This window comes from Triticum aestivum, chromosome 1A, assembly GCF_018294505.1.
Source record: "Triticum aestivum cultivar Chinese Spring chromosome 1A, IWGSC CS RefSeq v2.1, whole genome shotgun sequence".
In the NCBI taxonomy this organism is placed as follows: Eukaryota; Viridiplantae; Streptophyta; class Magnoliopsida; order Poales; family Poaceae; genus Triticum; species Triticum aestivum.
In genome coordinates, this window is record NC_057794.1 from 274,101,174 (window position 1) to 274,117,258 (window position 16,085).

Consider the following 16,085-nt stretch of genomic DNA (forward strand, 5'->3'; position numbering starts at 1 on the left):
ATGTTTACTTCGAAATTCCTTTGGGTATGATAGAGAAACTGCTGGCTAATCCTTTTGCAGGAGATGGAACATTGCATCCCGACTTACACTTAATCTATGTGGATGAAGTTTGTGGATTATTTAAGCTTGCAGGTATGCCCGATGATGTTATCAAGAAGAAGGTATTCCCTTTATCTTTGAAGGGAGATGCATTGACATGGTATAGGCTATGTGATGATATGGGATCATGGGACTACAAATGGTTGAAATTGGAATTCCATCAGAAGTTTTATCCTATGCATCTTGTTCATCGTGATCGTAATTATATATATAATTTTTGGCCTCGCGGAGGAGAAAGCATCACTCAAGCTTGGGGGAGGCTTAAGTCAATGTTATATTCATGCCCCAATCATGAGCTCTCAAGAGAAATGATTATTCAAAACTTTTATGCTCGACTTTCTGACAACAATCGCTCCATGCTCGATACTTCTTGTACTGGTCCCTTTATGATGAAGACTATTGAATTCAAATGGAATTTATTGGAGAGAATTAAACGCAACTCTGAAGATTGGGATCTTGACGAAGGTAAGGAGTCAGGTATAACACCTAAGTTTGATTGTGTTAAATCTTTTATGGATACCGATGTTTTCCGTAAATTTAGCACTAAATATGGACTTGACTCTGAGATAGTAGCTTCTTTCTGTGAATCCTTTGCTACTCATGTTGATCTCCTTAAGGAGAAGTGGTTTAAATATCATCCTCCCATAGAAGTAAAAGTAGTTGAACCTATTAAAGTTAAAGAAAAGACTATCACTTATAATGATCCTATTGTTCCTAGTGCTTATGTTGAGAAACCACCTTTCCCTGTTAGAATAAAGGATCATGCTAAAGCTTCAACTATGGTTCGTAAAAGTAATATTATAACTTATGCACCCCCTGAGCAAGTTAAAGTTGAACCTAATATTGCTATTATTAAAGATCTCTTGGCTGATAATATTGATGGGCATGTTATTTACTTTTGTGATGAGACTGCTAGAATTGCTAAATCTGGTGCTAAAGATAAACATAGACTTGTGGTAGGCATGCCTGTTATTTCTGTTAAAATAGGAGATCATTGTTATCATGGCTTGTGTGATATGGGTGCTAGTGCTAGTGCAATACCTATTTCCTTATACAAAGAAATTATGCATGATATTGCACTAGCCGAGATAGAAGATATCGATGTTACCATTAAGCTTGCTAATAGAGATACTATTTCACCAATTGGGATTGTTAGAGATGTTGAAGTCTTGTGTGGGAAGGTTAAATATCCTGCTGATTTTCTTGTTCTTGGTTCCCCACAAGATAGCTTTTGTCCCATTATATTTGGTAGACCCTTCTTGAATATTGTCAATGCTAAGATAGACTGCAATAAGGATATTGTTTCTGTTGGTTTAGGGGATATGTCTCATGAGTTTAATTTTGCTAAATTTCATAGACAACCCCATGATAAAGAATTGCCTAGTAAAGATGAAATTATTGGTCTTGCTTCTATTGCCGTGCCTCCTACTGATCCCTTAGAACAATATTTGCTAGACCATGAAAATGATATGTTCGTGAATGAAAGAAGGGAAATAGATGAAGTATTCTTTAAACTGGGACCTATTCTAAAACACAAATTGCATGTTGAAATCCTAGGGGATCCTCCTCCAACCAAGGGTGATCCCGTGTTTGAGCTTAAACCATTACCTAATACTCTTAAATATGCTTATCTTGATGAAAAGAAGATATATCATATTATTATTAGCGCTAACCTTTCAGAGAAGGAGGAAGAGAAATTATTGAAAACTCTGAAGAAAGCACCATGCTGCTATTGGATATACTCTTGATGATCTTAAGGGCATTAGTCCCACTCTATGTCAACACAAAATAAATTTGGACAAAGACGTCTGTCGGTGTCAAAACCGGCGGATCTCGTGTAGGGGGTCCCGAACTGTGCGTCTAGGCCGGATGGTAACAGGAGGCAAGGGACACGATGTTTTACCCAGGTTCGGGCCCTCTTGATGGAGGTAAAACCCTACGTCCTGCTTGATTAATATTGAAGATATGTGTAGTACAAGAGTAGATCTAGCACGAGATCAGAGAGGCTAAACCCTAGAAGCTAGCCTATGGTATGATTGTATGTCGTGATTGTTGTCCTACGGACTAAAACCCTTCGGTTTATATAGACACCGGAGAGGGTTAGGGTTACACAAGGTTAGTTACAAAGGAGGAGATATCCATATACGTATTGCCTAGCTTGCCTTCCACGCCAAGTAGAGTCCCATCCGGACACGAGACGAAGTCTTCAATCTTGTATCTTCATAGTCTAACAGTCCGGCCAATGGAGATAGTCCGGCTGTCCGGAGACCCCCTAATCTAGGACTCCCTCAGTAGCCCCTGAACCAGGCTTCAATGACGATGAGTCCGGCGCGCAGTTGTCTTCGGCACTGCAAGGCGGGTTCTTTCTCCGAATACATCACAGAAGAATTTGAATACGAGGATAGTGTCCGACCCTGCAAAATAAGTTCCACATTCCACCGTAGAGAGAATAATGTTTTCACAGATCTAATTCGCTAGCTTGTTTTGGCAACATGACATTACGTCATGGCCCGGTGATTATTCGAACCGTTTCTTTTAACCAGCCCCGCACATGATGCGAGGCAGTTTTTCGACACGTCTTGTCAAAGCAGAGATCGTGTCCCCTTATTATGGGATTCTCATCAATACGGGCGTGGGTAACCCAACCGTGCCATCAATTACGATGCTTGGGGGATAAGCGAGTTTTACCAGGCAAGTGGGGACGCTTAATTTTGTCCGCCCATATAAAGGGATAAGGATTCACCTTCTTCCTCCTCTGCTCATCCGCTCCCGCACACTCGAGCTCTAGCGCCCAAGTCCTCACTTCCATCTCAACCTTCTCCAACCATGTCCGGAGCGGGAGGCAAGTGGATGGTCTCCTCCGTCACGGAGGGAGACGTCAAGAAACTGAGAAGAGCCGGATACCTGCCCGACGACATCGCGCACCGGCTCCCAGATGAGGGGAAACTCATCCCCACCCCCAGGCCCCATGAGAGGGTTGTATTCCTCACCCATTTCTTCCGCGGACTGGGATTCCCTCTCCATCCCTTCGTCCGAGGGCTCATGTTCTATTACGGCCTGGATTTCCATGATCTGGCCCCGAATTTCATCCTCAACATCTCGGCGTTTATCGTCGTGTGCGAGGCCTTTCTCTGCATCAAGCCCCACTTTGGCCTATGGCTGAAGACCTTCAACGTCAAGCCAAAGGTGGTGGGCGGCTACCAGGCGGAGTGCGGAGGTGCCATGGTGGGCAAGATGCCCAACATAACATGGCTCGAGGGCTCCTTTTTGGAAACCATAAAGGGATGGCAATCGGGTGGTTCTATATCACCGAGCCGCGCGACCCCGCATGGGTAGTGGCCCCCAAGTTTCGATCTGGCACCCCCATGCGGCTCACCTCCTGGAAGGAGAAGGGCCTGTCCTAGGGTAATTCAAAAGAGCTGACCGGACTCCAGACATGTATTCAAAACATGGTGGATAAGAAGCTCAAGCTCGTCAACATAGTCCAGGTTATGCTCATCCGCCGGATACTCCCATGCCAACAACGGGAGTTCACCTTGTGGGAGTTCAATCCGGCGCAGCACCGAACTCTGAACATGCTCTTCGACACGACTCATGAAGATGCCTGGAGGGTGTTGTTCAAAAGCGCCGAGGTCCCTCCCCCCATTACTGAGGATCGTGGATTCAGCGTGAAGCGCCAAGCCAGCGCGGTAAGTTGTTTTACCTTTCACAGGATACTTATTTCTATATAGATTGACTCTATGCGGAATCTAAACTCCCGTGCTGTTAACAGGACTGGCAGAAGATGGCCGGACAAATCGACTATCCGGCTCCCTTGCCCGAAGGCCCTGCAGACGCCCTTCTGGCGAAGATGTTGACTCCGGCCCCTTATAAGGTGTCGGAGAAGACCAAGAAGGCCAAGGGAGCTCGAAAGAGTTCCCGACACCAGGCGTCGTCGGACTCACCGTCCGATGACTCTGCAGCGCACTCTTCCCCCGAAGATGAGGAAGAGGAAGAAGAGGCTCCCCCACCGACTTGGGGAGACAAGAAAAGGAAGGCCGCCCCAACTGGGGAGGCCGGAGGGTCCAAGAAGGGAAGGACTCTCCTTCCGGGAAGCTCCACCGCCGCCGACGAAAGTGAAGACGAGTAATTGCCCAGGGCCAAGCCCCAGGGGAGATCGTAAGTATTCGGATACCGAAGTAACCGATAGGATTCCTTTGTCGCATTGCTTTCCCTAATCGCTGAACATAATTACGCAGGCCGCCACGAGCCAATATCGAGGTATCATCGGGCGGCTCCCTGGGTTCGTCGAACATGGATAGCGATCCAGTCCCGACTGCCACCTCCCCTCATCCTGCCGACGACGCCGAGGTGTTGTCTCAAGAGGCACCGAATCGAGGGGAGACAGTCCCGGAGGCGCCTCAAGGCGACCTTCCGGACTCCGGGAGCAGAGGGGACGGGGCCCCTGAGAGCTCCGAGTTCGGCCCTCAGCCGAACACCGCGCCGGAACCTCCAGCGGTTCCTGGCTCGGGCAGGCTGTCTCCTTCTAAGAGGGGTGAGACGCCTGTGCCGGTGACCTCTGTCCATCTAGAGGCGCCGGACAATCTGTTGGAAGCGCTTCGCAGTGCTTCCATCGAGGAGGAGCACCGCACCATCATGAGTGCGGTGATCCAGAAGGTTCAGTCCACCAAGAGCGGATTGACTGAAGCCTGTACTAGCCTTCTAACAGGCTTCGAGGTAAGTGTTTTAAAATGTAGTAGAAGTATTACCGCATAGACAGTAGCCCCTGATGCTTTGTTCGGTGTTCGCAAAGAAAAGCCGAATAGAGGATCAAATAATATCGCTGGAATCTAATATAAGTATGTCAATATGCATATGCAGGCTTCTCTGCTGGCGTCCGCCGCACTAACTGTGGAGGTCGCCGTACTGAAGCAGGACCTCGATGGGTCCAAGAAAGAGCTCGGCCTTGTCAAGAGGCAGCTCGAGGAGAACGAGGGTAAGTAATACCCCGTCTATAGATATATGTATATATAAGAAAGGACACGATTGCAGAATGACAGGATCATTGTATGTTTTGCCAGGGGCCACGGCCGAGGTGGCGGCCCTGAAGCAAGCGCTAACCAAGGCCAAAGAGACAGCGGCCAAGGAGCGCACCGAGCGAGAGAGGCACGAGGCTCGGGTGGGCGAGGTGCAGCAAGAGCTCCAGGTTCTCGTGACGAAGCACGAGACGTTGGAGCTTGACTTGAAGACGCGAGAATCTGAGCTTGCCGCGGCCCGTGAGAGCGCGAAGAGTGCCAAGTCCGAGGCCCAGAAGGCCCTTCAGGAGATCGACGCGATGAAAAAGATAGCGGCGGGTAAGGCTTTCTATATGCAAAGCAAGCATGTAAAAGTAAATTACCGATTACTTACCCGGATCCGGAGCTCTTCAGGAGCATTCGTAGATTTGTTCCGCAGTGTGTCCGATGCCGCACAATTTTACCAGGCCGAGGATGGGAGCTCAACGGAGAAGTTGTTCTGGTCTCAGTATGCTGAGGCCGAACATCCGGTGCCAATGAGCGACCAGCTGAAGCAGATGGTCGAGCTACATAAGGCGGCCGATCAGGCCATGAAGGGCTTCATAGTCTGGTTGTGGCCTGGCGACGCCCTTCCGAACAGCTTCTTTGGCCTGGTGAGGCGGCTTGTGGATGCCTGTCCACGGCTGGAGGTCGTCAAGCAATCCGTCTGCATTGAAGGTGCACGCCGGGCTTTCGCCCGTGTAAAAACGCAGTGGGTCAAGCTAGACGACGTGAAGCTGATCAAGGAGGGGCCGCCGGAGGGCAAGGAGCACCGCCACCCCCAGATGTACTACGAGGGTGTTCTGCCGGGCGCCCGTCTTATCGCGGATGAGTGTTCACAAAATGTAATATTTGAATGAGACTTGCTCGTTTTGTCCTGTATGTATGAAAACTTGTATCATATTCGCTATGCAACGCTTGTGTGAATTTAAAATATTACCTTCTATTTGGCTGTTTATCCAATCTGAGAGATGGCTAGTCCTCGGCTTCTGCCCCATGCCACGAGTGTTGGGGTGTTCGGGATAAACCAGAGCACTCTTGCTCCCATGTTTGGGTCCTTCGAGGGAGGTGCTCAGCACAATGAACAAGGCAACCAGACTAATAATGCTTTATCACTCTCACTTAGCCATAGAATTCTATAATTTTAAATTTCAGCGAAGCCCGTGGTATTCGGAAGGCCGAATTCGGGGCACGATACATGCCTGTAAGCCGGACGGAGCCGGCCCCTCGCCCTAAGCGACATAAGTCTTTAGGGACTCGAAAAACCTCGCCGAACGGCGACCAATCTCTCGCCTTATCATGACAGTCAGTTTTAGCTTTCTCTACTGAGGTGCTCAGCCCGGCAGAACCGGGGCACAATCGCAGTAGTTCTCCTAGCGCTACCTTAGCCGATAGAGCGGAACGTAAGGTACCAAAACATAGGAGCCGGGCAAACCCAACATTTGACCAAAGACATGATTCGGAGCTGATGCATATCATGCTATAAGTTCGGGGTGCCGCACTTGTGAAAGTGTTCGGACTTTTCACACCATATTGTGGGTACGTAAGCCCCTGGTGCATTGGCCGTACCAGAGTGTACGGTTGCAAGGCGTCATTAATGAACACATAGATATATATATATATATATAACAAAAATGCAATAATAGTCGTAATGTCATGCATTGTATATTAAAAAATTGCATTAAAGCAGAGTGATACAGATAGTGCAATAAGCAAAAGAGTAGGACTATGTCCCTTCCAAGGGCGAGCTGAGGAATGATATGAAATCTGTAATCGACATGGGAATTCCGTTGTATAACGTAGTTGTCTGCCTCCTTGGTTGTTGTATCATGTGTTCGACAATAGAGCTGTCGGACAGTGTTTCCAGAGATTAAAGTCCTGAAAGAAAAAAAACAAACGGGAAGCCCCTAGTGCGGTTTAGGCCGCGTTTTGGGGCGTGCCGCAGTTGTGCCCCCCTCCCCACCTGTGCCCATGGTATTTTTAATGCGTAATTATGTACGCGCGGCACGAATATCGCCGTTGGGCCGGGATTGGGGTGGCCACCGTATTGCTAAGCGAGCTCAGATCGTGCCAGACGGTCTATTTGCCGATTGCCCTGCGCGCGCTTGAAGGTGTCTGGGCTTTGAAACGCCGAACTGGTAGGTTGCCTTGAGAGGCTGCTTTGCGCTTCTGCTGCAAGGGCCGCGGTGTGCTCCTCTGTTCAGAGAGAGCGCTCTGTGTTTCCATTGACTGTAATAACTCCGCGAGGTCCTGGCATCTTGAGCTTGAGGTATGCATAATGTGGTACCGCACTGAATCTAGCAAATGCGGTTCGTCCGAGCAGTGCGTGATAACCACTGCGGAACGAGACTATATCGAAGATTAACTCTTCGCTTCGGAAGTTATCCGGGGATCCGAAGACCACTTCCAGTGTAATTGAGCCTGTGCAGTGGGCCTCTATGCCTGGAATGACGCCCTTAAAGGTCGTTTTTGTGGGTTTGATCCTTGAGGGGTCTATACCCATTTTGCGCACTGTGTCCTGATAAAGCAGGTCCAGGCTGCTGCCGCCGTCCATAAGGACTCGAGTGAGGTGAAATCCGTCGATGATTGGGTCTAGGACCAGTGCGGCGAATCCGCCATGACGGATACTAGTGGGGTGGTCCCTGCGATCGAAGGTGATCGGACAGGAGGACCAAGGGTTGAACTTTGGGGCGACTGGCTCCAACTCATATACGTCCCTGAGCGCACGCTTCCGCTCCCTCTTGGGGATGTGGGTTGCGTATATCATGTTCACCGTCCACACTTGCGGGGGAAACCTCTTCTGTCCTCCAGTGTGCGGCTGCCGGGGTTCTTCCTCATCATCGCTATGCGGCCCCTTGTCCTTGTTTTTGGCAATTAACTTGCCGGCCTGCTTGAACACACAACAATCCCTGTTGGTGTGATTGGCTGGCTTGATTGGGGTGCCGTGTATTTGACACGAGCGATCGAGTATACGGTCCAAGCTGGATGGACCCGGCGTACTTTGTTTGAATGGCTTTTTCCACTGACCGGGTTTAGAGCCTTTGAATCCGGCATTGACTACCGTATCCTTAGTACTTTCGCTGTTAATGTGGTGCTTATGCTTGTTGCGACGTGACCTGCTATTGCCGTCCTTGGTATCTGAGGTACCATGGTTCTTTGATATGTTATTACTGCGAGCCAACCAGCTGTCTTCTCCCGCACAAAAGCGTGTCATGAGCGTCGTGAGAGCTGCCATAGATTTCGGCTTTTCCTGACCAAGGTGCCGGGCTAGCCACTCGTCTCGGATGTTGTGCTTGAAAGCCGCTAAGGCCTCCGCATTCGGACAGTCGAAGATTTGATTTTTCTTTGTAAGGAACCGAGTCCAGAATTGCCTGGCCGACTCGTCTGGCTGCTGAATTATGTGGCTCAAGTCATCGGCGCCTGGTGGTCGCACATAAGTGCCCTGAAAGTTATCGAGGAATGCGGCTTCCAGATCTTCCCAACAACTAATGGAGTCCGCTGGCAAGCTATTAAGCCAATGTCGCGCTGGTCCTTTGAGTTTTAGTGGGAGGTACTTGATGGCATGTAAGTCATCACCGCGGGCCATGTGGATGTGAAGGAGGAAGTCCTCAATCCATACTACGGGATCTGTTGTGCCGTCGTATGATTCAATGTTTACATGTTTGAAACCTTATGGGAATTTATGTTCCATTACTTCGTCTGTGAAGCATAAGGGGTGTGCGGCGCCTCTGTATTGGGCTATATCGCGACGCAGCTCAAATGGGTCCTGCCCGCTATGTTCGGCCCGGCCGGATTTGCTTTTACTGTATCCGGCGTGACGTTTACCATCTCGTAGAGTGGTGCGCCCTCGTGATCCGTAGATCGATCTTGAATGCTTTGCTTTGTCCTCCAATATGTCTCGCAGGTCTGGCATATCTCCCCATGCCTTTTTATTTGGGTGGCATTGAGGTGGAGGCTGAGCTTTTGGCTGGAATGCCTCTCTATCGTGGCCACGAGGTGGCCTATCAGCTGTATCATACGCTTCTTCCTCCAGTCGGGGTAATAACTTGCGCCTTGGGCAACTCTTGGAGGGACGCTCGAGTTTATATTCCTCGGCCACGAGGACTTCAGTCCATTTGTCCGCTAGCAGATCTTGATCAGCTTGAAGCTGCTGCTGCTTTTTCTTCAGGCTATTTGCCATGGCCATAAGCCTGCGCTTGAAGCGCTCTTGTTCGACGGGATCCTCTAGTACGGCGAATTCATCGTCGCCGAGGCTTGCCTCGTCTTCGGAGGGGGGCATGTAATTGTCATCCTCCTCCTCTCCGCCAGCCGCTCTCTCAAGAGAGCTGGCTCCTTCATCCTCCTGCTCTAAATCTTGCTGGAGGGAATTGTTGTTGTCTTTGGCGCTATCTGGAGTGTTATTATCTCCTGTGCCTGTATCACCACTTTTGCTTTGGCGGGACTTAGAGCGGCGCCGCTGACGTCGGCGCTTGGGTTGCTTCTTGGAGGGGTCATCCTCCGCTATCTCGTCGCCATTGCTTTCATTGGGTGTATGCACCATGTATATGTCATACGACGAGGTGGCTTTCTAGTGCCCTATAGGTGCTGGTTCATGTTCGTCTCCTACATCGTCGTCCATATCGTCGATGTCTTCGGAGTCGAAGTCGAGCATGTCGGTTAAATCATCGACAGTGGCTACAAAGTCGGTGGTGGGTGGGCGTCAAATTTCTTCGTCGTCCGCATCCCAATCATGTTGGCCATAATCCGGCCAGGGCTCTCCTGACAAAGAGAGAGACCTTAGTGAATTCAGAATGTCGCTGAAGGGCGAGTGCTGAAAGATATCCGCGGCGGTGAATTCCATGATCGGCGCCCAATCGGATTTGATTGGCAGGGGCGCAGATGGTTTGGGGTCCGGAAGAGAGTCCGACACCTTGTAGTCACGGGCTGCGCAAAGGATTATGCTGGTGTTTGGCTCGATCGCCGCCAAGACTGCAGCCCCTGAGGCGGTGTCTAGCCACCCGTCCTCGATTGGCGCAGTTGGCTCCGAGCTAAGGGTCAGAGCTGATGCGGGCGCGGCCTCTGGGGTACCGTCGGGTGGCAGAGCTAGGTCATACCCATCGCGATAGCGCAGCGCGTCCGGTTGTGGCTCGAATCCGTCGAAGATCAAGTCTCCACGGATGTTGGCCATGTAATTCAAACTTCCAAATCTGACCTGATGGCCAGGGGCGTAGCTTTCAATCTGCTCCAGATGGCCAAGCGAATTAGCCCGCAGTACAAAGCCGCCGAATACAAAGATCTGTCCGGGGAGAAAAGTCTCACCCTGGACCGCATCGCTATCGATGATAGTAGGAGCCATCAAGCCTAACGGCGACGACACAGAGGAACTCTAAATGAAAGCACTAATGTCGGTGTCAAAACCGGCGGATCTCGTGTAGGGGGTCCCGAACTGTGCATCTAGGTCGGATGGTAACAGGAGGCAAGGGACACGATGTTTTACCCAGGTTCGGGCCCTCTTGATGGAGATAAAACCCTACGTCCTGCTTGATTAATATTGAAGATATGTGTAGTACAAGAGTAGATCTAGCACGAGATCAGAGAGGCTAAACCCTAGAAGCTAGCCTATGGTATGATTGTATGTTGTGATTGTTGTCCTACGGACTAAAACCCTTCGGTTTATATAGACACCGGAGAGGGTTAGGGTTACACAAGGTCGGTTACAAAGGAGGAGATATCCATATACGTATTGCCTAGCTTGCCTTCCATGCCAAGTAGAGTCCCATCCGGACACGAGACGATGTCTTCAATCTTGTATCTTCATAGTCTAACAGTCTGGCCAATGGAGATAGTCCGGCTATCCGGAGACCCCCTAATCCAGGACTCCCTCAACGTCAAACCAGTTATTGATCACCAATGACGGCTGAATCCTAAGATGAAAGAAGAGGTAAGAAAGGAAATATTAAAGCTCCTTGAGGCAGGTATAATTTATCCCGTTGCTGATAGTCAGTGGGTAAGTCATGTCCATTGTGTCCCTAAGAAGGGAGGTATCACCGTTGTTCCTAATGATAAAGATGAATTGATCCCGCAAAGAATTATTACAGGTTATAGGATGGTAATTGATTTCCGCAAATTAAATAAAGCTACTAAAAAATAGCATTGCCCTTTGCCTTTTATTGATCAAATCCTAGAAAGATTATCCAAACATACACATTTTTGCTTTCTAGATGGTTACTCCGGCTTCTCTCAAATACCTATGTCAGCTGATGATCAAGAAAAGACCACTTTTACTTGCCCTTTCGGTACTTTTGCTTATAGACGTATGCCTTTTGGTTTATGTAATGCACCTACTACCTTTCAAAGATGCATGATGGTTATATTCTCTGACTTTTGTGAAAAGATTTGTGAGGTATTCATGGATGATTTCGCCGTTTATGGATCCTCTTTTGATGATTGCTTGAGCAACCTTGATCGAGTTTTGCAGAGATGTGAAGAAACTAATCTTGTTCTGAATTGGGAGAAATGCCACTTTATGGTTAATGAAGGTATTGTCTTGGCGCATAAATTTTTTGAAAGAGGCATTGAAGTTGATAAAGCTAAAGTTGATGCTATTGAAAAGATGCCATGTCCCAAGGACATTAAAGGTAAAAGAAGCTTCCTCGGTCACGCCGGTTTTTATAGGAGGTTCATTAAGGACTTCTCAAAAATTTATCGGCCTCTGACTAATCTATTACAAAAAGATATTCCTTTTGTCTTTGATGATGATTGTGTAGAAGTTTGAAATACTTAAGAAAGCATTGATTTCTGCACCTATTGTTCAGCCACCTGATTGGAATTTACCCCTTTGAAATTATGTGTGATGCTAGTGATTATGCTGTAGGTGCTGTTCTAGGGCAAAGAGTTGATAAGAAATTAAATGTTATTCAATATGCTAGTAAAACCCTAGACAGTGCCCAAAGAAATTATGCTACTACTGAAAAAGAATTTTTAGCAGTTGTATTTGCTTGTGATAAGTTCAGACCTTATATTGTTGATTATAGAGTAACTGTTCACACTGATCATGCTATTGTTAAATATCTTATGGAAAAGAAAGATGCTAAACCTAGACTTATTAGATGGGTTCTCTTGCTACAAGAATTTGATTTGCATATTATTGATAGAAAGGGAGCTGAGAACCCTATTGTAGACAACTTGTCTAGGTTAGAAAATGTTCTTGATGACCCACTACCTATTGATGATAGCTTTCCTGATGAACAATTAAATGTCATAAATGCTTCTCGAACTCCTCCATGGTATGCTGATTATGCTAATTATATTTTTGCTAAGTTTATACCACCTAGTTCCACATACCAGCAAAAGAAAAAGTTCTTCTATGATTTGAGACATTACTTTTGGTATGACCCACATCTTTATAAAGAAGGAGTAGATGGTATTATTAGACGTTGTGTACCTGAGCATGAACAGGAACAAATCCTACGCAAGTGTCACTCCGAGGCTTATGGAGGACACCATGCTGGAGATAGAACTGCACATACGGTATTGCAATCCGGTTTTTATTGGCCTACTCTCTTTAGGGATGCCCGTAAGTTTGTCTTGTCTTGTGATGAATGTCAAAGAATTGGTAATATTAGTAGACGTCAAGAAATGCCTATGAATTATTCACTTGTTATTGAACCATTTGATCTTTGGGGCTTTGATTATATGGGACATTTTCCTTCCTCTAACGGGTATACACATATTTCAGTCGCTGTTGATTACGTTACTAAGTAGGTAGAAGCTATTCCAACTAGTAGTGCTGATCATAACACCTCTATTAAGCTGCTTAAAGAAGTTATTTTTCTGAGGTTTGGAGTCCCTAGATATTTAATGACTAATGGTGGTTCACATTTTATTCATGGTGATTTTCATAAAATGCTTGCTAAGTATGATGTTAATCATAGAATTACATCTCCTTATCACCCACAGTCTAGTGGTCAAGTAGAATTAAGTAATAGAGAGCTCAAATTAATTTTGCAAAAGACTGTTAATAGATCTAGAAAGAATTGGTCCAAGAAACTTGATGATGCATTATGGGCTTATAGAACTGCATATAAAAATCCTATGGGTATGTCTCCATATAAAATGGTTTATGGCAAAGCATGTCACTTACCTCTTGAGCTAGAACATAAGGCATATTGGGCCATTGAAGAACTCAATTATGATTTCAAACGTGCCGGTGAGAAGAGGTTATTTGATATTATCTCACTTGATGAATGGAGAACCCAGACCTATGAGAATGCCAAACTGCTTAAAGAAAAAGTTAAAAGATGGCATGACAAAAGGATACAAAAGCGTGAGTTTAATATAGGTGATTATGTATTGCTATACAACTCTCGTTTAAGATTTTTTGCAGGCAAACTTCTCTCTAAATGGGAAGGTACTTACGTTATCAAGGAGGTTTATCGTTCCGGTGCCATAAAAATCAACAACTTCGAAGGCACAAATCCGAAGGTGGTGAACGGTCAAAGAATCAAACATTATATCTGAGGTAATCCCATAAATGTTGAAAGTAATATTATTGAAACCGTAACCCCGGAGTAATACATAAGGGACACTTTCCGGAACGTATCAGACTCTGAAAAGGAATAGGTATGTGGTACGGTAAGTAAACCGACTCCAAAACAGTTCTAATGGCAATTTTTCTCCGTTTTGGAATATTTAGAAAAATAGGAAAATAAGAAGCAGTCCGGGAAGGACACGAGGCTTCCACAAGGGTGGGAGGCGCCCCCCTGCCTCGTGGGCACCCCGTGTTCTCTTCGGACTCCGTTTTCTTGCACGACACTTCTTTTGGCCGGTAAAAATTCATTATATAATCTCCCGAAGGTTTTGACCACCGTATCACCCAAAAATCTCATGTCTTTGTTTCGAGCTATTCTGCTGCAGATTTGAGCAACATGTCATCCCAGGATTCGGAAGGAGAAAGCTATGTGGCTGATTACCTTGCAGATCCCAAGGTCTATGGGGATGTAGAGCATTGTGGTTGGACTACGGAAGAAGAAGAGGACTATGAACCTAAGGGAAAGGAGGAGACGAGCTCAGATGAAGATGAAGTCCCACTACCTCAACCTGAGGACATGCATGTGGAGTTCAAAAAGTCGAGCCTCCCGGATAGAGCAAAGAAACCTAAGATCGAATTTATCCCTTTTCGCCTCTTGCAGGAAAACAAGCAGGAATTATGCAAAAAGATACTAAGCCTGGAGCAGGAAATCGATGACCTGAGGGATCAAAACTCTGTCCTCAAGCGCAAATTAAGGAAGAAGCTTACACCATCAACAAAACCATCATCTTCACCAACAAATAAGAACTGAGCATCGGGTATGGGCACTCCCCTTGGCAACTGCCAAGCTTGGGGGAGTGCCCCTGTCGGTGTCAAAACCGGCGGATCTCGAGTAGGGGGTCCCGAACTGTGCATCTAGGCCGAATGGTAACAGGAGGCAAGGAACACGATGTTTACCCAGGTTCGGTCCCTCTTGATGGAGGTAAAACCCTACGTCCTGCTTGATTAATATTGATGATATGGGTAGTACAAGAGTAGATCTACCATGAGATCAAGGAGGCTAAACCCTAGAAGCTAGCCTATGGTATGATTGTTGTATGATGAAGTTGTCCTACGGACTAAAACCCTCCGGTTTATATAGACACCGGAGAGGGATAGGGTCACACAAAGTCGGTTACAATGGTAGGAGATCTTGAATATCCGCATCGCCAAGCTTGCCTTCCACGCCAAGGAAAGTCCCATCCGGACACGGGACGAAGTCTTCAATCTTGTATCTTCATAGTCCTGGAGTCTAGCCGAAGGTATAGTCCGGCTACCCGAACACCCCCTAATCCAGGACTCCCTCAGTAGCCCCTGAACCAGGCTTCAATGACGACGAGTCCGGCGTGTAGATTGTCTTCGGCATTGCAAGGCGGGTTCCTCCTCCAAATTCTTCATAGAAGTTTGTAAACACCAAGAGTAGTGTCCGGCTCTGCAAAATAAGTTTCCACGTATTGCCACAGAGAGAATAATATTAACACAAATCTAATCTGATGACGTATTCCGCAGTGTGACATCACACTACGGCCAAGCCTTTATTCGAATCGTTTTCACTTTTCCACCTGAGCGTGTTTTGCGAGGCATTTTCCTTGGCACGTCTTGTCAAAGCAGAGATCGTGTCCCCCATTTACGGGATTCTCATCAATACGGACGTGGGTAACCCAACCGCTCCATTTATCACGGTGCTTGGGAGGCAAGCGAGTTTTACTAGGCTGGTGGGGATGCATAGTCGCATCCGCCCATATAAGGGGATAAGGATCCACCTTTTTACCTACGCCTTCTTCCTCCTTTGCCTATCCATCTTCTGCGCACCCGAGCTCCAGCGCCCAAGCCCGCACTTCCTACCTCAACCTTCTTCAACAATGTCCGGAGCGGGAGGCAAGTGGATGGTCTCCTCCGTCATGGAGGGCCATGTCAAAAAGCTAAGGAAGGCCGGATACCTGTCCAAAGACATCGTGCACCGGCTTCCTGAGGAGGGGCAGCTTCTCCCCACCCCAAGGCCCCATGAGAGGGTAGTATTTCTTCCCCACTTCCTCCGCGGACTGGGTTTTCCTCTCCACCCATTTGTCCGCGGGCTCATGTTCTACTATGGCCTAGATTTCCACGATCTGGCCCCGAACTTCATCCTCAATATCTCGGTGTTTATCGTCATGTGTGAGGCTTTCCTCTGCATCCGTCCCCATTTCGGCCTCTGGCTCAAGACCTTCAACGTCAAGCCAAATGTGGTGTGCGGCCACCAGGCGGAGTGCGGAGGTGCCATGGCGGGCAAAATAGCCAACGTCCTATGGCTCGAGGGATCCTTTGTGGAGACCTTGAAGGGATGGCAGTCAAGGTGGTTTTACATCACCGAGCCACGCGATCCGAAGCGGATCGCAGCCCCTGAATTCCGATCCGGACCCCCTACG